Below are 23,207 nucleotides of genomic sequence, written 5' to 3' on the forward strand. Positions count from 1 at the left end.
ATAGGAAAGTTTTGTTTAAAGAGATTCAAATTCAGTCAAATTCAGATTTAACTGACTCAGATATCCAATTTTCATGCACCTTCCTAATGGTTTGATACACACCTGTTGAAGTCAATGGTAATCTCCTATTAAACTATATGGGAAAGCATATGGTAGTAACTGAATTTTTCAGTTTTCTTGTGATCAGATATCTATCTATAAAATGGAAATTTAGCTTCCCCTAGATAAAATATAGAAGTACATGTAAATATTTCTTTAAAAGATTTAATCATAGGCCTAATATTGAATACGTGCACATTTTGCAGCAGAAGAATGAATCCCAATATATAGATACATAATGTGATGCCTTAATTCCTTACAGCCTGGCAGTGCATTAAAATGTCAGTTATGGTGTGTAAAAGGCAAGGAACAGATATATTCTGTATAAGGTCATAACACTTTCAAATGCAGTTTCTAGGAAAAAAGTTTAACTGCAAAAATGAATTTAATTAATCAACATAGCGAGCAGTGGCTCTTAACACAAGACCTAAAACAAGATTCTTATATTGTGGCCAGGTTCAGATGGTGAGAAGAGCATTTGTTAATCTTTATAATAAATCTTTCCTTTTGATCTCCAGGCTGCCAGATCTTTCCTGATCCAAGGAACCCTCATGTGTTTTGATCAGAGTTTAAATGAATCCAATGGCAGTAATGACATTGGCAATCACTAGGAATCTGGAAACAATTACAGTGGCTATTTTATGTACATGTGTATGAAAAAAGTCACATAAAAAATAGCACTAATTTAATCAATGGATTTGTGAATTCCAAAGATTCTTGTACAGTCTTTTCTTTAGAAGAGTTTTTTGAAGGTTCTTTTGCTACTGGATAAATGGAAGGGACATTATGGGGTGCCAGCACTGAGCCCAAGGACACGAGCAACTTTTCCATTTACTTCTTGGGATAGTGAATCCTCAAAATCTTTACCCATGCATTTAGGTTGAGCTGATGTGATTTTTTTTCCTGCTATATTTTTCTTTTCTCTTTTATTTCTAGGCTACTCACTCTCTTAGATTGAATTTTGTCTACCACAACAGAGTTTTCAACTTCAGTATGAAACATATTAGAGGAATAAACCATAAACGACTCTGCAGTTTACAACAAGGTGTCCATAAGATGCCCTCAAATAAAAGCATAGGACAAGAAAACAAGCACAGTAAAATAATAAAATATCTATTGCACTGCTTGCTCACTCATACAGTAAAACCAAAAGTAATGCCTGGCTTTAGCTGACACACCATATCCTTTAAATGTCTGAAAAGACAGGAGCTGGTAGGAATGATTAGTTTCTATAGTGCCAGAAGGGAGATTTCAAGGGAATTAACATTTAGCCCAGTAGTCCTTTTTTACATCCCCTGATATCTGTTTCCCTTGAGATTGCAGGTGAGATTTTTGCTTCCTCCTGAAGCTGGTAATGCCAGGAGGTTTATGTTCAGCTGTTTCTTTCCTGTCTCTCAAAAATTCACTTCATATCTGGGTTCCTCCCCAGTAAATCTTCCCAGCCTTGATGCCTGAATTAGAGATATACCAAAAATATGGAAGATGAGATCCTAGACAGCCATAACTTGTGATAAATGGTGTTATTCCTATTTATATGTACTGAAGAAAGGCAAACATGCAGCAAAGATGCTTCTTCACAAACACCACTGATGCACTACCTCCTTACACTGCGTAACTAACAGATAACTTGCCACTATTTCCTCCTGGCTTTTCAACCTTTCAGCCTTTTCAAGGGGTAGAATGAAGAGCTCCTTTACCCTAATTCTTCAGGCTTTTACTAGAATTTGGTCAGTCTCTTGAATGGATTCTATGAGCAAGGACATGGAATAGACTTGCTGTTTGGATCACTGGGAAAGGCAAGAGCAGCACTATTTGTATCTATTACTGACAGCCTGTGTTAACCCATGAATTATTAAAGTCACACCTGAGCTAAGAATGCTCTGAAAGTTCCTCTCAGGTTTGTCTCACATCCACGAGAACCTGGAGTTTTAACCTCCATATCATCAGTTCTTCCCCATTTCCCTGTCTCAAGTGTCTTTCCTTTAAAACTGCTACAGTCTTGAATTAGGCCATTATTTCATCCTTTAAAATCAGTTCCCATTTACCCAGTTCACCACTTTTTGAAACCACAGTAACTCATGATTTCTGGGGCCAGAGGGGAATTGCCTGAGAGATGTGTAATGTGCTGAGCTAACATGTAAGGCTAAAGTATAAAATTTAGGTTATAAATGAAAGTGACAAGCAAAATTTTTCTCCACTTAGCTTTATTAATGATGCAATATTTTATTGCCTGTGGCTAAAAGTATTTATTGTCATTGTGCTTAGCCATAATTTGGTTTCATAATTCAGTTTTCTCTTTACATTTTTTCATTTCATTTTTTTCCCCCAGCATCTCTTTTTGTTTCCATGCAGATTGTTGTCATAATGTGTTCAGACAGTAGTTAGCATGTGGTCTTCTGGGAGCAAACACATGCAGATTGGCATTAATCTGAAGAAGCAAAAGCTTAACTGTGGGCCTATTTTTAAGCATATGAATATGTTGCTGAAATCAATAGCTACATAGATTGTCCTTCCAGGGTGATTAATAAAACTGCATGTGGTTTTTTGGTTGTAGGCACAAACATGTATTTGGCAACATCCAGCAGTAATGTCTTCAACATTTATTAAACTACACAAAAAATCACACTGAGAGCAGAGGGAATATTTGTATGCTTTAAATTAAGTATCTGGTGAGTGACAAGCAGTGTTAAGGACCTTGCAGTATGAAGTCTTGAATTTGCACATCATATATTAGTGTGATCAGAGAAAGATAATGGTAGTGAACAAAAAGGACTTTAAGGAAGAGAGTTTCAAAAGATGAAATGATTTGATTTAGAAAGGAGAGGAATTGAGCAAACATATCAAAAGTACTATTGAAATTGAAGAAGGGGAATATCCCTTTTCTGTGATAAATAGTATAACAAAAAAAAAAGAAAGTTCAGGTCAGAAACTGTTATAAGGAAATATGTTTTGTTCTACAGTGTTTTATTAGGTAATAGGGTTCATTCTCAGAGGAAGTAAGGCAAATGAAGATTCCTAGTGAGACTGAATAATCCTATAGCTAACAGTGGAGTCATACAAGCAATTCAATTAAACTCACTGAAATGGCCATCAAATCTTGTGCTCCAGGGCTCAATGACAAAAGTGCTGCTGGACACAATCAGCTGATACCTGACAGAAGAGACAAGTTACAGCCAAATGTTTGATGGAAGGGTCTCCTGCCCTCATCTCAGTGATCTGGTGACAACCAGTCTCAAACCCAGCATTAATGCTTGGATAGAGCCAGAGTCTTTTCTTCTGTATATCTAAGCTAACATGGTCATTTCCGTTCTTCTATGTATGTGTCTAATATTCTTTAAGATGGATAGATTGGCCATTCAATGGTAGCTTTGTGTGGTATATTACAAGTACAATGGACTGTCCCTTGAGAGACTTCTTCAGTGTGCATTAAAAAAGGTAAAACAAGATAGCAGACCCATTGGAATTTTTTTTTGTCTGGTTCATTGGTTGTTTTGTTTGGGGTTTTTTTAATTAACTGGACTAACCCTACTTGATGATTAGATCCTTTCATTCCAGCATTTTTCAGCATCAAATTCAGCCTATCATCAAATACGATTCTGTTCTTTCATGCATTTTATTGATTTTAATATTCTTTTCTTAAGATGAAAATTTTTATCGTACTTTCACATCAAGGATCTTCATAAAGGGGTTCCTGCCCTTTTTTGCTATCTTTCATCTCGATTACCATCATTCTAAAGAGAATGTAGAAGGATGGTGCTCTTGATGAAGTCTGTAATGACCATGACAGAGCAGAAGCAGCATCATGAACCTGTGCCATATGTGCCTGTATAGCATAAACAGCAGTGTGGTCTGACAACAATGACCTTTACTGACAATCCTATTCTCAAAATCATGCGGGTTTCCTCAAGCTGATTCAAGGTGACCACCTAAACCTCCCACATTGTCAGCATTGTCAATTATGTACATTTCTTTGCTTTGTTGTGTAGATTCAAGTGTGGATAGAAAATTGGTTCTGTTTCACTTCTCACTTCTGTTATAACACACATCTTAACTGTTTAATGTAATATCTCTATTTAATTACAGGAAATGTCGCTTACTATACTGATGGTAAAATGAACACGTGCAATGTAAATGACATTGTACATTTTTACAGTGAGAGACAAAATGATTAATTATGATATGGAATAAATTAACTCATGCATCAAATCCTTTCAAGAGGTGTTAGAGGCAGGAGTTGTTTCCAGCTTAGTCCCTTCTGCAGGGAAAATTAAGAGTCAAATTCTACTAGACACTAAAGAGCAGAAATGGTCTCCATGGGCTAGGAGAGCATATAATGATACCTAACATTTATAGACACACAACCTATCATCTTGCAGCTTCTACTCTGTCAGGATCACTTCATTTATTACTTCAAGTACATTGTAACACCACAGCACACTCCCTCGCAAATTTTATTAGAAAGCTTGAATTCAGTCATGGTGAGTATAAACCAGCTGGAGCACACTTGCAGGAGAGGGCACATGCATTAGAGAAACCACAGGTCATATTATGAAGTCAGAACTGAAAATTGATTAGTTCAGGTCAGCCTGGACAAAATCTCTGCAAACTTTTTCTTAACTAGTAATCAGGCTGTGAGTCTGTAAATTATTTCTCTTCACTGTCCAGAGATTTAAACTATGGCAATCTCAAGTGGGGATGAACACAATTTATCCAGTAATAACGTCAGATTTCTCTAGAAGTGCATATTCTAACTTGGATTTATTCTTCCTTTTTTTTTTCTCTATCACATGTAAGAGTTTGATGCTTCCTATCAAGTTGAAGTTGCAGGGAACGTTTTACAAACAGTGTTTTAAGAGGGGAAGAAATACAGTATTTGCCTGGAGAAGTGTATTTTTGTTCATGAACCCTTGATGCTGCGTGAAATTAACACCAGTCATCTCAAAGAGTTCACAGTAAACATTCCAACAAAAGCTCTCAACATTTCCCTCTCAAATTAAGTGCAGCTATTCCTCAGACTGAGGTACCAACAAAAAAGAAAAGGCATAATTTTTCCAGGAAGGCAGGAAAAAAGGACAACGAGGGGGGTCACTCATCAGAGAATAAAAGTTGTGAGCCTGGAAACTGGTAGAAGACACAGAGAAGATCAAAAGATATTGAGGCTGGTTATCAGACACTTGGCAGAGATATTCTTTGCTTTTACTTTTGGTGTACTTTTTAAATAGAAATTATTTACATTCTGATACACAGTGTAAACAGATTTTAAACCTCTGCGTTTGCCACAAAGGAGATTTTGTTTTTCCAGACAGCCATACCGCCAACCAACATTGCACAGGCATCTCCACATTCCTCCCTCTGTTCCATCCCTCATGGTAGTTCCTTCCCTTCCCCATTCCTACTGGGTGTATACACCTAGAGGATTCAGCCTGCTGCTAACTCTCCTGGCATCACAAAGCCAGTGGAAATAAGCATAAGTCACTAATAAATGTTACATCCCAAAGCTACAGCATGAAGAAAGATGGCCTTTTTCCCAGAAGCTGTGCGCTGAATATTTAAATTTGTTTGCAAAGCGGCACTGAAGGCGGTGTTGTCAGCCTGGGCACGTAGCTAAGTGCAAGTGGTGCAGCCTGCAGTTAATTAGTAAGTTTGCTTTGCTAGGCTGTGACTGCAGCAACTTTCTTCTCAGAAATGCCTTTCATGTACATAGCTGGAAACAAAACGTTCCACACAGAAGTTCTGTCCACGTGTTTAACTCTCCTCCAGGGTGTCACCAATTTACAATCTCCTGAATAAAAACAAATCAGTGTTAATGTGAACACACAAAGGATTTGAATGTTCTTATTGCATCTCACTATTATCTAAAGATTTTCTATCGAGTATGCATTTTCTCTAGTATTCTTAGAGCTTTCTTCTTGTCCAAAATCTTTTTCACATGCACTTGTACATACCCTAAGAGTTCCATATGGCTGCCGTCATAATGTATAAATTATTTATTGATTTTCCATTATATAGACAATTTGAGAATAAAAAAATAATAATTTAATGGAGTTAAAATAATAGGAAAAAGCAATTTTTTCATACAATTTGGCAAACAAGTCTAGTCTTTGAATATAAATACATAAATATATTTCTGTTATTTTAAATATTCAATTATTTTTGAAAATAAAATTTAGATAAGGCAAGGGGACAAGAGGGGCAGGGCAGAAGATGGGAACAATGCCTGATATATTATGATCTTTCCACTCATTCATGAGCATTTGTTTTGAAACCAAACTCATTTAGGCTTTTGGAAGGTTCTTTTTGCCTGCATTTTAAATCCCTTAGCCCTAATTTGCTTTTGTCATGTATTCTAGAATAAATTCATCTTCTTTGAAGTCAGTGAAACTGCTGAGGTAAAAACCAATAGAAGAAAAGCAACGGTTTTAAAGGACACTCACTGCAGTACCTTGATAAAGGTGAAATTAGTTAGTTTAGTCTGTTAATCACTTGTCAAACTCTGCCATTATATAAAGCATTAGCAGCTGCAGTCTATTGTCCAGACAAGGATAATCAGCAAATCCAAGTTTATAAATTGTTGACTGGAAACAATGGTGTAGAGATAACCCTGGAGAGGTTGTGAAAGACTTCACTGGAGTTTATTTGCATTGCAATTCTGCTGGAAGTCACAGACGCTTGGCTTCCTACCTACTTACTGCCATTTATTTTTGATATGCCCCAAAGCATCCATGACACTTATTAAAATAGAACGGTGTCTAGGCAGCCGGCAACGCTACTGTATCTTGTTTCAGCAGCCACTCTATTTTAAGAAGTTTCAAGGAGGTTCAGTGTACATCTTCAAAACTACTACATCTGTTGATTCATGTAGCTCGTGGAACCTTTGACCTAGATCAAAAAATTCCAACACTTAAGAAGGGAATCTGTGCAGCTTCCAGTGTCCACTTAGTTTTGTGTGCTAGCAAGGCGTTCTTATTTATGTAGTTTTATTTATATTTTTGTATCATTCATAAATTACATTTGCTTGTAATCAAAATAAATTCCACTTTGCTAATCCATATTCTGCATCTTTATTTTTCTGAGTAGTGTCTTGATGTACCTTTGCTCAAAATATGCCTTTTTATTTTATTTTTCTTAAGAGTGTCATTAATACTGTATATGTAAGAATTTCCCTTTTTTTCTCACTTTTGTGGTAAATTCTTTCTGCAATTTCTGGATGTAAGCCAGATATGTTTGAGTGAAAATTGGAGCTATTCTCTCTGCAAGCCTGCCAATGTTCTCGCAATGGGGAATATTAGTTTATAAATTACCCCAGGGAGAAATGCCAGTCACAGAAAACTCAGGAGTTCCACAGGAGCCAAATCACACCTTTCTCATATTTCATTTTTGTGAGTGCTCACATTCAAATGTAAACAATGTTTACATTTGAAAGAGATTTTGGCATTATAAAAGACCTTGCTGCTTCATACATCTTGGTGAAATGGTTCTGTCTGAAATGTCTGTTTCTTGCAGACTACTTTCTATTTCTATTTTATTGGGGAGAAAAAAAGCTGATGTAAAATAAACCAAACTGTCTAATTTTTTTTAAAAAATCTAATTTTAAATTCTAATTTTAAAAAAATTATCCCTGACATATTGCCTATCAGGATATAAGCAGGAGAGGAGCAAAAGGCCAGCTTCTCTTATCAAGTCTGCTCTCGTTGCTGGCAGTTCAGTTTGCTTCTCACAAAGCAGCAGAGTTTTGATGAGCATTTTGAGGTGATGAGTATCTGTCTCAGGAACTGATGGTGCAATAATGCCGTAACATGGAGGATACAAGTCAGATAAAATAGGCTGTAATGAAGTACATAAAAGGACAGCAAAATATTCCCTCAAAAGTGAAGGCCATCATACTGGAAGGATATATTTCCAGGTCATTTCAATCAGTATCACTGCAGGAATCAGTGCAGTTACACCAGCTGTGAATGTTCCCTGCAAGAACAAGTTGTTGACAATTGTGTCACCCATTTCTGAGTCTTATTTAATAACTCCTATTTCCCATCTGCAATGATGCTATTGGGTGTCACATGATTATATTGGTTATGGCCCTGCCTTCTTCTCAGTGAATATGTTGCAAAAGCATTTTTTTACTTGAAGGGTTCAGGCACAATATCTCTTGCAAATGTTCTGAATGCTTTATAGTGAATAGAAATTACACAATTGTGACCCATGGTCTGCTGATGTAATTAGGTTTCTAATTAGAGGATAGCATATAAATTTATGCATTTGCACTAAATTTGTTTGACAGAGGTTCCCCAAGTGTTTAGTACCTTCTGGGCTAGACTACCTCAGAGTGAATATAAAATTTAATTCAGTAAAACTTTGCTTATTCATGCCTACATAGTTTTTCATTCTGAATTTCTTTGGATGTAGAATACAACTGAAAAGAGGATCAGCTAAGGACACTTGGCTTGTTTAGCCTGGAGAAGAGGAGACTGAGGGAGACTTCATTGCAGTTTTAACATCACCACAAGAGAAAGTATAGAGGCAGGCACTGATCTCTTCCCTGTGGTGACCAGTGACAGAACCCAGTGAAATCATCTGAAGTTGTGTTGGGGAAGGTTTAGGTTGGATATCAGGAAAATGTTCTTCACCACTGGAACAGGCTCCTCAGGGAAGTGGTAACAGCACTAAGCCTGGAATTCAAGAAATATTTGGACAACATTCTCAAGCACATGGTGGGATTCTTGGGGTGTCCTGTACCAAGAGTTGGACAGAAGTTGGATTAGATGGTCTTTATGGATCTCTTCCAACTCAGCGTAATCTATGACTCTATGAGGTGTAATTGTCCCTGGAGAGGAATCACACCAGCTAAAACACATGTACCCCTTCTTGTGTCTTGCAGAACACACAACAGGAAATAGCATAATTTAAACATCTATAGGGAACAGACGAAAAAACAAGTGCTCTGTGAATAGCAGGGAGTTGAATAAGGTGTTTCCCTTCTAGCCTGATATAACCTCTAATTCTAGAGCACTGGACCAAAGCAGGTGTGTTGTCCTCTGCAGAACAAAAAGTTCTGATAGGAGGGAAAAGACACCATGAGAAACAAGATTTGACAAAGAATTAGGCTGCAAGTTGAAGATAAAGACAGGGAGAGTAAAAGCTGACTGGAGGAAAGGTTTAAGGGTGGGAGAGGGTATTATCAGACATCTGTGAAAGGGTGAAGTTCTTAGGCTAGACTTCAAAAATACTTTGCTTTTTACCTTTGTGAAGATAACAGTTAACTTCACCAGTTTACACAGCTCTCCTTCTGCACTTGGATACTTTGCCCAACAGCTCCAAACCCTAGTGTGATTATTCCTCTAGCTGCCTTTTTTTTTTTCCCCCCTCGTGTCCTGATCCCTGTCCCCAGGGGACAGCCTGGGAAGGATGGGAAGCACCCTGGGGTTCCCAACACTGGGGGCAGGCTGGGGGAAGGATTTCCTGCCTCCCATTCTCTGCCTCAGCCCCAGGCACCTCCTGCCATGTGCCCCAGGAGGAGCAGCAGCCCTTGGTACCTTGTACTCCCTCCCTTCAGCCCAAGATGTGCTTTCCTTCAATCTAGCACTGGCTGCAGGGCAGACCTTTGCAGGAGCTGCAGCACAGCCCCAGGGACTTGGGGCCCATGAAGGAACTGCTTCTCTAGAGAAAGACCTTTTCCATGTTCCCTAGGGACAGCTTTTGTTTATTTATGTTCAGATACAAATCTCTTCAATTGTTTGGGAATGATAGGTTTCTCCCCTTGGAACTGAAAAACACAACCTTTGTAAGATAGAGGTAGAGCAAAGCAACTGGCATTCATGAGCTGCTGCTTGGCATGAACAAAGGATATTGAGATAAGACAGTGTAAAAGAAAGGTTTCTCTTCTCCCTGATTATGCACAGATGCAGTACAAGCATGGGGGAGGCTGCGGAGAAGGAAGGGGCTGTGAAGTGGAGGAATCACAGATGCATTACACACTGTGAAATTATCCACAAGCCTTTTTAACACCTTAGCAAACCAAGCTGGAGTAGTATTTCCTATTTTTGGTTTTCTGGCTAATCTGCACAGTCAGAAATATATTAAAACAGGTCAAACACAAAGAGAGAGAGGAATAGAAGAGTATACAAATATTGGACACAGTTGTTATGCCTTTTTCAGCTTTGCAGGATCCTGGTAAACAAGATTTTATCAAGATCTTAAAGGTCCTAATTGTTTCAGCAGCTCCTTAGGCAGATTAGAAAATAAGAGCAAAGAAGGTTGTAGATGATAGTTTTCCCGCTTTTGTTTTTAATTTTTACATTGGATATATGTGACATTTCAGTGAGATCAGGTCTGTTTATATTTCCTTTCATACAATAATAACTTTGTGGGGAAAAAAAAAAAAAGGCTTAAAATAGTTATTACAAGCAGAAACCTTGGTGAGGCTCCTGAACTGGCTCTATTTCTTGTTTGATAGAAGTCAATGGAAAACTCCTATCAATGTCAGTGCTTTGGGGTTTTTTTTGCTGCATTTATCATGCCCAGATAGACAGGTGATAGATAGAGTGCTACACATGCCTGGAATATTTTTCCCATGAAAAATGTGACAGATACCACCAGACACTACAGTAGCATAATGCTTCAGCACTGATTTCTAGAATTCCATGATGGACTTCATTAATCAAGAACATGCAACCTGTAATTATAATTCATAGTATGAACATAATTAGAATAATAATTAGAGATTTTAAAAATTTCTTTCAGAATTGAAATTACTAGAGCAGGTTGATGGATCTAAAAAAGCATTCATACAATGAAACAAAGAAACAGTCCCACATTCTATGTTAAACTAATATAAATAAGATTATGAGTAATTTAAGACTATCCACTTGAGACAAACAGTAAAAGAACCCTCCACAAGCAGACTAATTATCTTGCTTACTCAAACTGGGACTTAAAACCATTCGGTGTGGGATCCAGAAATGAGTCTATTTTTTAAAGCCTGCTTTAAACTGTATCTGTATTTCCCTGATGGAAATACCCTTCACATCTTATGAACCATGTCAATCAAAACAGCAGCAGAGTCTCTTCATGGCTGAATACAGACACCCACAATCTGCCTGTGGTTCATGGTGTGGCAATCCCCCCTGGAGACAGCACATCCCATCAGAGCCTGGGTGCTGGTGCACCTTCACTGCTGGTGCACCAGCTCCTCTAGGACGTGCTTGAGTCTTTCTGAGCACCCACAGTAAATGTTGATCCCAGCAGCCATCAGAGTTAAGTGAAACAATCAGGGAAAGTCAGGTAGCAGGAGGTCACATGGGTTTCCTGGAAACTTTGGAAACTTGCCTGAGTGTGGAGGCTTTGCAGTGTCACCCGGTCCGACCCTGAATGCTGAGTTCAAAACCCAGCAACTGCAGTCTTCACAGCCAGCCAGCTGAGCAGAAGGCAGAGCTGTACTCCATGGCCAAAATACATAATGCACCAGATCCTCATCCTATGTAAACAGGGAAATGACTGTAGCACAGCTATGCCAATTGACTCTAATCAAGGCTGTGGGCCAAGAACTCAAAGGGCATGTCTACAGGGCTCAAACCAGGGGTGTATTACAGACCTCTGAGCTGGCTTCAACTATTTTCTTATATGGCACAGTGCAGTTCCTTATTGTGGTGTGAATGTGGGCCCCAGAAGTCGCTCAGATTGCCAGATAACTGGGCTATAACACATGGTCACAGGTGTATACACTCTGGTAGGTATGGATGGTGTCCAGGAGATCTCTGTGTCCTGCCATGCACAATAGTCACACAATAGCCATGCACCTAAAGTCACACAGATTTACCTGGTGACACCAGTATTTAGGATTTGTATACAACCAAATCACCTGGGTTTTTTCTTGTTATTTTCTTTTTAGATATATTGAATAAATGAGACAACAGATTTGCTATGTTATTGTGGTGGGAGGCGCGTTCACTGCTTTTATCTTCATTACACTGCCTATATGTAGTCTTTGAGTACAGAAGATGCTGGAAGGTTTGAAATCCTTCTCCATGAGTCCAGTGACCAAAAATTACCATCTACCTGCCTGAAATTATTCAGATTCTTTCCCTGTGAACTGCTGAATCAGATGGATGTGCACAGTCCAGCTGCCAATGGCAATGGAAAGACCACAGATGGAATGAGCTGGCTGGTGACATCCCACTCCATCTTCTCATACAGCAAAACCAACTGCCAGATCTTTGTGGGGCAAATTATGTTATGAACATCTTATAAGCAGTAGCTTTAAATATCCATGATTTTCAGAATGGCTCCTTTCACAAGTAACTTGAGATAAAGAGTTATTGTCCCCACATACCTACCAAATAGATGTGCAGAGGGTTTCTATAAATCAGTGCTGGAGAAAGGCCTCTTTTAAAGTTTGTCTTTTGGTCTCTTGAGAGAGAGCAATCCAGTGGGTTTGTTTTATCGTGCTAGCTGCTGCTTAAAAGAAGACAAAATGTGGCAAGCAGCTCATTAAGAGAGAGAGAGATTGGATCTGTGTTAATATGCAAATGCTAATCCATTAGGACCCTGCTCATACACCAATCAATCAATTAACTTGTCTGTCTCTGTATTGTTCATTATTTGAAAAATGCATTTAATCATTTTGCTATGCATTAATTAATAGCATGCCTAGTTAAAAAGGAAAAAGAATTTTAGCATTCCTTGGGGCTTACATGTACAAATATTTAGTATTCAGCTGTGATTCCATGATTAAGACGTACCATATATTCAAAGATAGCACAGGGATTTACAGAGATACAGGGCAATTTGATTTCATAGCAACTATTTTATGTATCTATATCTATATCTATATATATCTTTTATAAAGCGCTTGATAGAGTAAGTCATTATATGCAGTAGATTTTTACAAAATAAATACAGAATTTCAGAAAGAGAAATCAAAGGTTATAAAATATGTTTTTCATTTTTCTGTCATTTAAGAATTCCAGATTTAACCCCATGGGGCAAAATAGTAGCAAATGGACATGGTTTCACTGACTTCAAAAGAAATATTACAGGATATATGAATTTGGCTCCAAAATTCAATGAGGGAGCAATAAACAGAAAAGCTATTCTGGGTGGAACTGAATTTTCTAAACAATAGTGACTTTCCATTTAAAAAAAAAATGTATTGAGGAAGGAAATGGGTTGCAATATGGGAATGAAAATTCTAAACTGGGCAATAGGTGTGCAATGGGACAGGCAATTTGAAACTGATACAGAGGTATGTGGAATTATTTGAGAGTAGGATGAGCTGAGCTCCCTGAATATCCTAGAAGTCAGGCAGCATTATTTTACAAATGCTGTGTGCTGGAGTTTGTGGATATTGTAGAAAAAGAAAGAGCAGCAGTCAAGGTGATGGAAGAGTGATATACATGGGAATTTAAACAGAGGTGACAGTCACAGGGAGTGTCTGAAGCAGATTAATAGATGCAGGAAAAATAGGAGCTGAGAAAAGTTCAGGATCAAGGATGAAATGAAGGTGACAAAGAGGTAAAACAAAATGTGAAGCCTGGTTTTGAAAGAGTCAGGAATGATTGTATGGAGCAAAAGGATGTTCCTCTGCTGTGTGCAGAGCTTTATTTCTCTCCTCCAGATGAATATGGCTTTTATGAAGGTGAGTAATGCCATTAATTTATTTTTTTTTTCATACCAGCTGTTGACTTCAAAGAAACTGTGTAACTGAATAGGGTTCACAGAAGCAGTGATTTGCAGGCTCAGTGTTCAGTCTGACCTAACAGTCAATTTCTAAGCTGCCCCAGGGCTCATCCTTATCCCTGTGTAAGGGAGGCTTCCTATCCCTGTTTGCACCATCACATGCGAGTGGCTCCTCTCTTTCACTGCAACCTTCTCCATGCAGCCATCACAGGAGTGACCTCTGTGTCCTGGGATGGAGAAATGCATTGCTGTGCAAGCCTTTGCATTTTCTGCCTGCTCTGTCTTAAGTAATTTAGTCAGAGACAAGGAAAACCCATGCATTATGGACTGCTAATTCTCAGCACACATCTGCCTTGTTAAGTATGACTCACAAAGCTCAAACTGCAGAGTGTTTATCCATTTGAAATCCTGAAGCTTTTACTGTTGCAGAAGGAAAATGACTGATCCCCTCACTTAGAGGGTTGTTTTCCAAAATGTTACTATACTAAGGATTTCTAGGAACATCACTACTTCCATAAAGCATCAAGTTAGATTTTATTAGTGAATATATGCTGAGTACTGTGCATACAGAGTTGAAATGCTATCTATAGTTGTGAATTAACCCTTATTTTTATATTGCATGAGCTTATATCCTTTTTCTGACTTTTGTGAGTTGTGTTTATATGTTCTATTCTGGGGGGATATTTGAGAATCTGTTCAAAAGCAGCACAGAGTAGTAAAATAAGCAGAGGCAAGACCTTGCAATTTATGACTCAGGTCATGCCACTTATTTACTATTTATTACTCATATTATTTTGCCTTAATGATCTGAATATACTTTTTTTGCTTCACTATGGTAGTTTTCTTAAATTCAAAAATCAGATTGCCCCTTTATTGGATAATGCTTTCTGTGAAGCTCCTGAAAAGAGAGAAAGAGGAAATGGTGGTAAAATATGGACAAATGAAAGTGCTTGCTCAAGGTCACTCTCCAAGAAAGAAACCTGGGAATAAATAAATACTGAGCTGGCAAGTGAGCACTGTGAAAATGCCAAAGGCCAAAGCATATGTTTCATTTTTAGGGGAACTACTGAGTGTGTAAGATGGAGCTACTTGAAAAAATTAGCCCATAATCTAACCTACTGTATGCCCTATAACATTCACAGTATACTGGGCTTTGGGGGTGTTAGGGAAGAGATGACAGCCTCTGAGCAGTTAGAAAAAGCTTGTTAGAAAAAGAATGGTTGGAACACCTGTGAATGTGTAAGACTTGGACTTTATGCCTTTAGCTGATTTGGGTTTGCTAAGTTTTCAGTGCTTTCAGAGCGTAAAAGATGAAAAGATCAGGTTTCTTCAACTTTTTAATGAAAAGAACTGTAATTGAATTTTTGTAAGAAATAGGACTTGTAAGAACACAGAGCATCTTTATTAAAAAAAAAAAACAACTGAATATTTTTGACCAGCTCTAATTTTGAACACGAAACAAACACTGTGCCTTTCCCTGCTGTAGGAGGTGGAGTTTGGTAGCAGCTGCTGTGGGGACATTATGAGTAACTCCTCTGGAAAACCATCATGCAAACGTGATGGGGAGTGGCCTTGAGATGCAGGAATCATTTTGTTTATTAAAAGCCACCACTCATATGCTGACAAGAAGGACAAATAAGCTACTGTGGCTCTGGCCCAAGATGTGAAACCCTGACACTCATTTCTTACTCCACCTCTGTGCACTGAACTTCAGATTAAAATTTCTCTGAAGTATTAAGTGCTGAGATGTTTTTCTTTTATTTTGCCATCCATAAACTGGGAGTTTAACACTTCCCTGCTTCACATGGAGTATTGGGTGGAAAAGAGCACGTGATGTCTGTGGAGTTGTATGGCTACAAAAGCCAGCAAGACATCCAAGGTTCTGTTGCTAAGGAATATTAAACAGGAATTCTGGGGGCAAAGGAGATATTGTATCCAGCAGTATCCCAAATTCTGGTGGACATAAAGGAAATGAATAAACTTGGACTCATTCATCTCAGCACCATTTAAAAGATTTGGACAATGAGTTCTCACTGGGAAAGGACAAAAATCTGTAATGGAATTTTTTTTTTCCAAGGCATTAAACAGGAAATTCCAAACAATGGAAAGCTTAAAACATTAAATCTAGCACCAAGACTATGAATGTACTTCCTTTCGTAGGTATTTGTTTAGATATGAAAAGAGTGAAAAATATTTATTACCTTCTCTTCAGAGGCAAAGACAACATTTTTTTTAAAGTCATAGGCATGTGATCATGGGGTATGTTTATACACAGCTGAAGCCAGATAGGCTGCAGATTTTATGGTTTGGGTATGGAGAGGCAGAAATTGCACAGCTCTCTCTGCTGATCTCCCCTGCATTCCTGGGAAGAGGGAACTGCAGAACTAAGCACTTCTGAGGCTTAAAGAATTCACCAAGAGACACTCGCCTAACCCTGTGATTACTACTATCTGTGCCTATAAACATACTGTAAATCATTATAGTATGGGAAGTTGTCTCCTTGCATTGATTGCAGATAACAGATGACATTTTAAACAAGAGAAAAATGAAGTCCTCCCGCTCCTGACATTTTCACCACTTCTTTTCTTTACTAATTTTCAATGTCAGAGGCAGTTTGTGCCAAAGTGCTAAAGTGTGGCTTCCATAGATTTGCAAAGTGAATTAAGCTCTCCATCCATCTCCTCTGAAGAGCATATTGATATGCTCCTCTCTGTGTGTGAGGTAGAAGAGAAAGAGCTTTTCAGAGGCACAGAACTGGGGGGCAATAGTTACGAATTACCAGCTAGGCCACAGGTTTTGTATCCTGACTTAGAGTTTATCCTTTTGTTTCTGAGTTACTGTTCAAAACAGAGACGAGCCCCCATTAGTGCATTGCCTTGGGCCCCAGCCCCCTCCCTGCCCCCACCTTTGTCTCTCAGAGCAGCTTGGTAGGTTTGTTACCACAGTTAGACACGGAAATCTGGACACAGGCTAATGAAAGCCCTGCACCTTTCAGTCACCATAAACATCTTGTGCCCAGGAAATCTGTTCCTAGCATGCTTTTATCTACCAGATCCATAATTCTCCAGGAGTTTCCCATAAGAAATACAAAAACCAGAGCAAAAAACTCTTCCCTGGATCTAAACAGTCACTACTCCTAAGTCATCAAAAATTAAAAGCAAGATTTCCTAAAACAGGAAGTCTTATGAAAAGCATGCAAATAAGCAAAAGTGCCAATATGCTGGAATCTTTAAATTAATCCCTATATTCAAGGCTCCTAAGTTCCCAATTTCCTGGCTTTATTTCATAAAATAGGGCTAGAATTGTATTTTTTAAAAAATGTGATATAAACATTCCTTTCTCATATTTCCAGTAAGTGGAATTTTAAAAAGGCTTTCCCAACACCTCCAAATATTGCAATATCTTTGCAGATAAATTCCAATCACAACCACTGACTTCAATGCTCTGCTTAAAAAATGTAACATATGCCATTATGCTTGGGAGTGGCTTTGCATTAGGAAATGGTTTTAAGTAGACACAGGTGTTTCTAGAGTTATTAAAACTTGTTTGTCTCTAAAGTAATTTTGGGTGGGGAACAAAAAATATTTAAACATGACAAGAGTGAAACAATGTCAATGATCTGTCTGGAACTCTACCAGTTCTGTATCAGTGCCTCATTTATGTGTATAGACCTTAAAGAAACATCAGAGACCAAAGACAGATGAGCAGAGGGAATGGATTAGGAACCCCCACAGCTGATCACTGGCCTGGGACTGTGCAGGCTTGTGTCTGAGTCCTTGTTTGACCTCAGGAGAGATCTTGCCCCCTCTGTCCCTCTTGTGCCTTATTCATCCTGTTTATAAGATAAGGTTAATGATTTTGACTTCTCTTGTAGTGAATGTTGAGATCTGCCAATGAAAACTGTCACAGGAAGAAGGCTGAGGACTGTTACAATGACTGTAGTGGTCATTCCCAGGGCTTTTGAAATAATGAAGACAGTAACAACCCAGAAATAGATCCTTTCACTAGATGGGCACTCAGTGGGTGAAAAATATTGATTGCATCAAATGCCAATTACATCTCTTAGGCAGCAAATATATTTCTCTCTTTATTTGGAGGTTCTCTGTGATTTCTATAGGTTCCCACTTGGCAGCCTGTGCCTGGCCAAGGAAAATATCTGAACAGTGGTAATATGCTTTGCTGAATCATATCTTTCAAGATTATTTGCTGGGTCTTAACATTTTGTCTCATTCCTTCATGGAGCTACTGGATCCCACTGCTGCATTTCCTCTTCCCTGCTGAACTCAACTTGTAGAGCCATCTAAATCACACCCCTAAATTTTCTGGAGTGGTTTAGCCCTTCAGGTCTGAATCTTATCCCTTTCCCTTATCTCTAATAGTCACAGTAATGCCATTTTGGTTAAGCACTAAATTTTATTTTTTATTTATTTTTTTTTTAGTGAATTTCACCCTTGGGAACCTTGTATGTTGGGGCCACACCACTGTGAAGTGATGAAATCCATGTGGTTGCTTTACCTCCAGAGATGCCTTGAACAAATATAGCCCTGAACTCAATTCCCACTCACTTTATTGGCAGGTATTGCTGTGCCACCAGCACACATATTAATTAATGTGTCTTCCTGGACAATTCTCCAGGATTTGTCCCCACTGTGACATTAGAAGTGTTTTGCCAGGAATTTTAAAAAACAGGCAAGCCAAGATTTTAGCACAGTACAAATATAAAATAAGTAGTAGGAAAAGATCACGGCATCAATATATATTTTTGGTAAAACACCTTTTTCCTAAAAAAAAAAAATCTTGGGGGAAATTACATTACTTAAATTAAACCCCTGTAAAATTAGAGCATGGACTGCAATGAATCAGGGAGAAGTCTGAGGGTTTTGTTAGCAGGTTGTAGCCCCTAGCGACGGACAGGCTGATTAATACTGAAACTGCCTCCAGCAAAGGGATCCTGTGTCAGGAGATGAGACCTGTGCATTACTCACAGAGGTCTCCTGGAGAGGCCAAGAGCGCTTTCAGCCTTCCAGTTTCAGTTTGACACTGGGTCAGGATGTACAAGCTTAGAAATGAACAGGAAAGAGTTTCACCTGCCTTGGGAAATTCAAGATATTAATATGCATAACACAGTTTAATTCACTTCCATAGATCCCATCCTGTTAGCTCACAGCAGGGTCTAAATGCTATCCATTTAGAAAATGTTGCCTTGTGTTTTGTTTTTTAAATAAATTTTCCCTCTACTCTCCTTCCCCCCTTCCCTCTTCTCCCCTTTCGTAAATCTTCTGTAATCAAAATACTTTTCTCATTACAGTTTCTGTGTCTGACATTAAAAAAATGTTTTAAAATTCATAGCACATTGCTTGATGTTAAACTTTGCTCAATAATAGACCATTAGTTTACTTGATACATGACTCTCTGAATACTTTGTACCAGCACATATAACAAACTCATGATAATTACTGTGTGTAACATGTTTGCATTCAAACATGACCTTGAACTTACTTTTCAAGCATTTCAGAAATGTCAGCTATGATGATGATCTTTGTTCATTACTGAAAGGAGTTTCTGGGTCTGAATTGTGTAACACACATTTATATCTATTAAAAATGACACAGTAGAGCTATTTTTATTGTTTTAAACTTTTAAAACACTTTTAAATCTCAGTAGCCCTCTGAGTCATGCGATCCTGTGACCATCTCGGCACTTTCCCAATCCAAAAGTCTGTTAAAAGCTTTGACAAAAGAAACCTTCATTTATTTCAGAAGCAGTAATAAAGCCAACCTGCATGCTTATTAACACCCTGCTAAAACCATCACGGGCACATAGCAGCACATTTTACTAAGAGGTATCCTGTCCTTACTCTGAAAAGCAAGTGGTATTATTTTGTGTAAAAATGGATGTTATAGTGTGTTTATCAACACTGGAAAACAACTGCAGCAAGTGAAGGTGGTGCAGAGATACATTCCCTGCTTTTGTAATCACCTAAGCTTGGTGTTGATCAGTAGGTTCCAGCAGGATCAGCCCCTCTGCAGTGAAGGTGACAGTCCTGTGATGTGTTCCCCTGCCTTGGGACTGGGCTTTAGGCAGTGAGCTAGGGAGGCAGCAACTCACCAAGTGGTTCAGGCAACTTGCCATGGGAGACAAAACATTCCATCATACACCATGATGTTGAAAACACACAGCTGCTGGTCCACTGCCCTCCAGTAGATGACAATGACATTTAACTTACAGCTGAGAAGTGACCCTCACCTACACTACATTCTGCAAATACTAAAGAGCTTTGCTCCCAGTGGAAAAAAAAAAATCTCATAAGGAAAATATTGTCAATTGTCTAGGAATGGGTGTGGAGAAACGTGACTGCTTCTAAACCAGAACATGACACCATCTCAGCTGGAGCTGCCTCTATTGAGAGAATGGGGAGATTCTTCCCTGCTTCGTAAGTCTAATTGCTCAAATGCTACATTCATGAAGAGTTAAAATTAGAGGGTCTCTGTCCTTGTGCTAAAAGCAGAAGCCAGTTCCACTTCTCTGAATCCTGTTTCCTTTCAAATGATTGAGGCTGCTTTAATTAACAAAGTGAAAGTGACACTGGTGCCAGTCATTTATACTCCCTTATGCACATTAGCATGCAGTTTCTCCCAAGCCTTTTCTAATTTAGGTACTGTCCACATTAGAATTCAAGCCATTCCAGCCACAGTTATGTTTAAATGTGGTTGCATACTGGTTCAAGTTCCAGCATACCATTTCTGACCACAGGGGAACCAGGATTTTTAAACTGTTGTGGCTGTTTTCCTTCCCTCCCAAAGTGGTGCAAGCTGTGTTTTGCTGTTGATGGCAGCTCAGGCCTCCACTTGATTATGTATTGTGTGATTTTAGTAGAGCTTTACATAATTTACCTGTCTAGGCTGTGCTTCTCTTTCTCTGGATAGACTATATGGACGGTGATTTGGTACCCACTATTCTGGCAGGCAGAAAACACAGAAAGAAAATCCTCTGGGACCCCAGAGCATTGCATGAGAGCTCTGTTAAACAGGAATAACAGCAAACCCACTCCTCATAGCATCTCAGTAGCAAGGCTATACCTTTCCCTTCTGAGGTTAAATGCTGCAGTTATGACTTAAACAGAGCCATTTTGAGCAAGAGTTATTTACTCGAGAAGCTGCTTTGGATTCTGCTTTTTTAAAACTATGGTAAAAAAATTGAGATTTTATGTGAATTGATTTGTAGCTCTCAATGAAACAATACACTGGTGTAAAATTGACCCATGTAGGCTGATTCTGGAGAATCCAACCCTCTGGAGTTGTCTTTGAATAGCTATTAAATTCTGTGTTTAAATGTTGGTGAACAAGTAAATGCCCTGCAGTTCACTAAACAGCAGTGCAACGACTTCATTTTCAAACCCTCTGATACAACCTGGTCCAAAACCTAATGTCTCAGAGCAGGGATTGGGGCTAAAATTCAAACTTGATTTAGTCCACCACTTTGCCTATTGCTGTTCATCAAACGATGGAATCCTCATGGAGAAGTCAGATTTAAATCCTTACCTATGCCTTAGCTCATACTGTTGAAAACCTGGCTGTGGTTCACATTTAAACTCTTCTGTATACCTATATAGGGTAGAGAATACATTTTCAACTCCTTAAGGTGAGAGAAGGATTGAAACTTAAAACAGAAAGTTGCAATTTTTTTTCTATGTCATCAGGAAATGCGATCCAGGAATTGTTACAAAAAGCATTCTGACAGGGAAAACAACACAGTTTTGCAGATAGGAAAAATAAGTGTTTATATTCTTAATACTATTTCTTTAAGAAGTTCTAGAAACTTATAAGGGAAAACATCTCAAGTTTCAATTATCTTGAAAGACCTAGTTCTTTTACCCAGGCCTTGAGTGAGAAATACCACCTTTGATTTGCCTATTAAAAATCTCTTACTTTTACCTTTTTAAGACTGAAAATTAAAAGTAGTAAAATAATATTTTTTTAAAGTAAAAAATAAAAAGTAAAAAAGTAAAAATGTATCCCTTTGTAAGTCTCATGGGAGGAAAGCCTTCAATGGAAAAATATCTCATAGATACTATCTCAAAAATGTCTCAAGATCATAAATTAGAATAATCTAATTGGACTTACCTCATTTTTATACCAGCTAAGAATGTGACCCTCTACATTTATCTGTAGAAATCTTCAGTTAGAAATTATTCTTCTTTAAAAAGTTTTTCAAAGCCTTTGATGAGCTGTTGAATGGCAAATTTCAGTGCTTTAGGCCACATTTAACTTAGTGGAATATTTGTGCAATTAAAGATATAACATATTTTTGGTGTGGTGTACAGTTGAGTATTGCTGGTTCTGTCTCTCTGAAGAAGAAAAAGCTTTGTTTAGTGGAAAAGACCCAAAGCAGTAGGTGGATTAATTTGTATTTGGGTACATGAAGGAATTTTTATTTTTCAAACAGAAACATATTCTTTTGATTAATGGACTTTCAGTCTTCAAAATGCCTTTGCTATATCCCTTTTTGGATGAAAAGCATATGTTCACCTTCTAATAAACTGTTACAGTACTGCTGGCACAACTTCTTACCACAGGTTTGCCACAGGAACCATGATTCACACTATCATGTGTTCTTAACTATTTTAAATTATAGTTATTAAGCAGTTCTGAGAAGGCAAGATCTCAAAAAAATGAGCACATCCTGCAAAGCCCCAACTGTTCTGCAAACATGTCAGGTATCTCATCCCTGCCACTCACCCCTCTACGAATACAGACACAATTGTATAGGGTTAGGTCCAGAGCTATATTCTGCAACAATCTCTTTTGACACATTCATTCTTTGAAAATGCTCAAATTCTTAGTTCCTTTTATTTTCTATTTTTCCTCTTCATAGTCCAACTTTTTACTACTACATACCAGTTTGTGCTTTCACTTTCCTGAGTGTTTCAGAGTGTTACAAACTCTCTTTCCTCCTCAACTCAACTCCTCACCAACCTTTATTTCATTTCACACTTCCCCATTCACCACAACCACTGTGCACACTAATAATAGACCTGGGTCCTGCTACGACATTAAACCAACACACAACAGAGACAGACTTGGGTTTCCTTCATTGTTGGTTTTGCTAGTGTATTATGCACTGCAATTTTTTTGGCCACTTTTGGGAAAAAAAAGTTAGTTAGGGGGAAAAAAGTTAGAAACTCCTATTGTGGAGGGCAGTAGTGAGGCCTTTTTCTTTTTTCTTTTTTTTTTTTAATGGGTGTGTCTGTCCCTGGGGCTCATAGCTCAAAATAAGTAAACTCCTGGGATGACTGTGCTGGGTAATTTGCAAGATAAGCCTTTTATGTTGGGATTTTGTCTGGACAAAGTGGACAGGCTGGAGAGCTGAACACACAGGCAAACCACTCAGCGAGCCTCTTGCATCACACTCGGGCATAACTGATATGTTAATCACCA

General features: G+C 38.4%; 1 long non-coding RNA gene across 1 annotated transcript; it reads right to left on the minus strand.

The window, feature by feature from the left end:
* Positions 1-2,012: 2,012 nt before the first annotated feature.
* On the minus strand, positions 2,013-22,111 carry LOC107214327. The gene is made up of 3 exons (XR_004500464.1): positions 21,894-22,111; positions 21,312-21,374; positions 2,013-5,881 (listed from the first exon to the last, which is right to left on the minus strand). It is a non-coding gene; the product is annotated as an uncharacterized LOC107214327 (long non-coding RNA).
* Positions 22,112-23,207: the final 1,096 nt, after the last annotated feature.

The sequence above is a fragment of the Parus major genome, chromosome 2, assembly GCF_001522545.3.
Source record: "Parus major isolate Abel chromosome 2, Parus_major1.1, whole genome shotgun sequence".
Taxonomy (NCBI): domain Eukaryota; kingdom Metazoa; phylum Chordata; class Aves; order Passeriformes; family Paridae; genus Parus; species Parus major.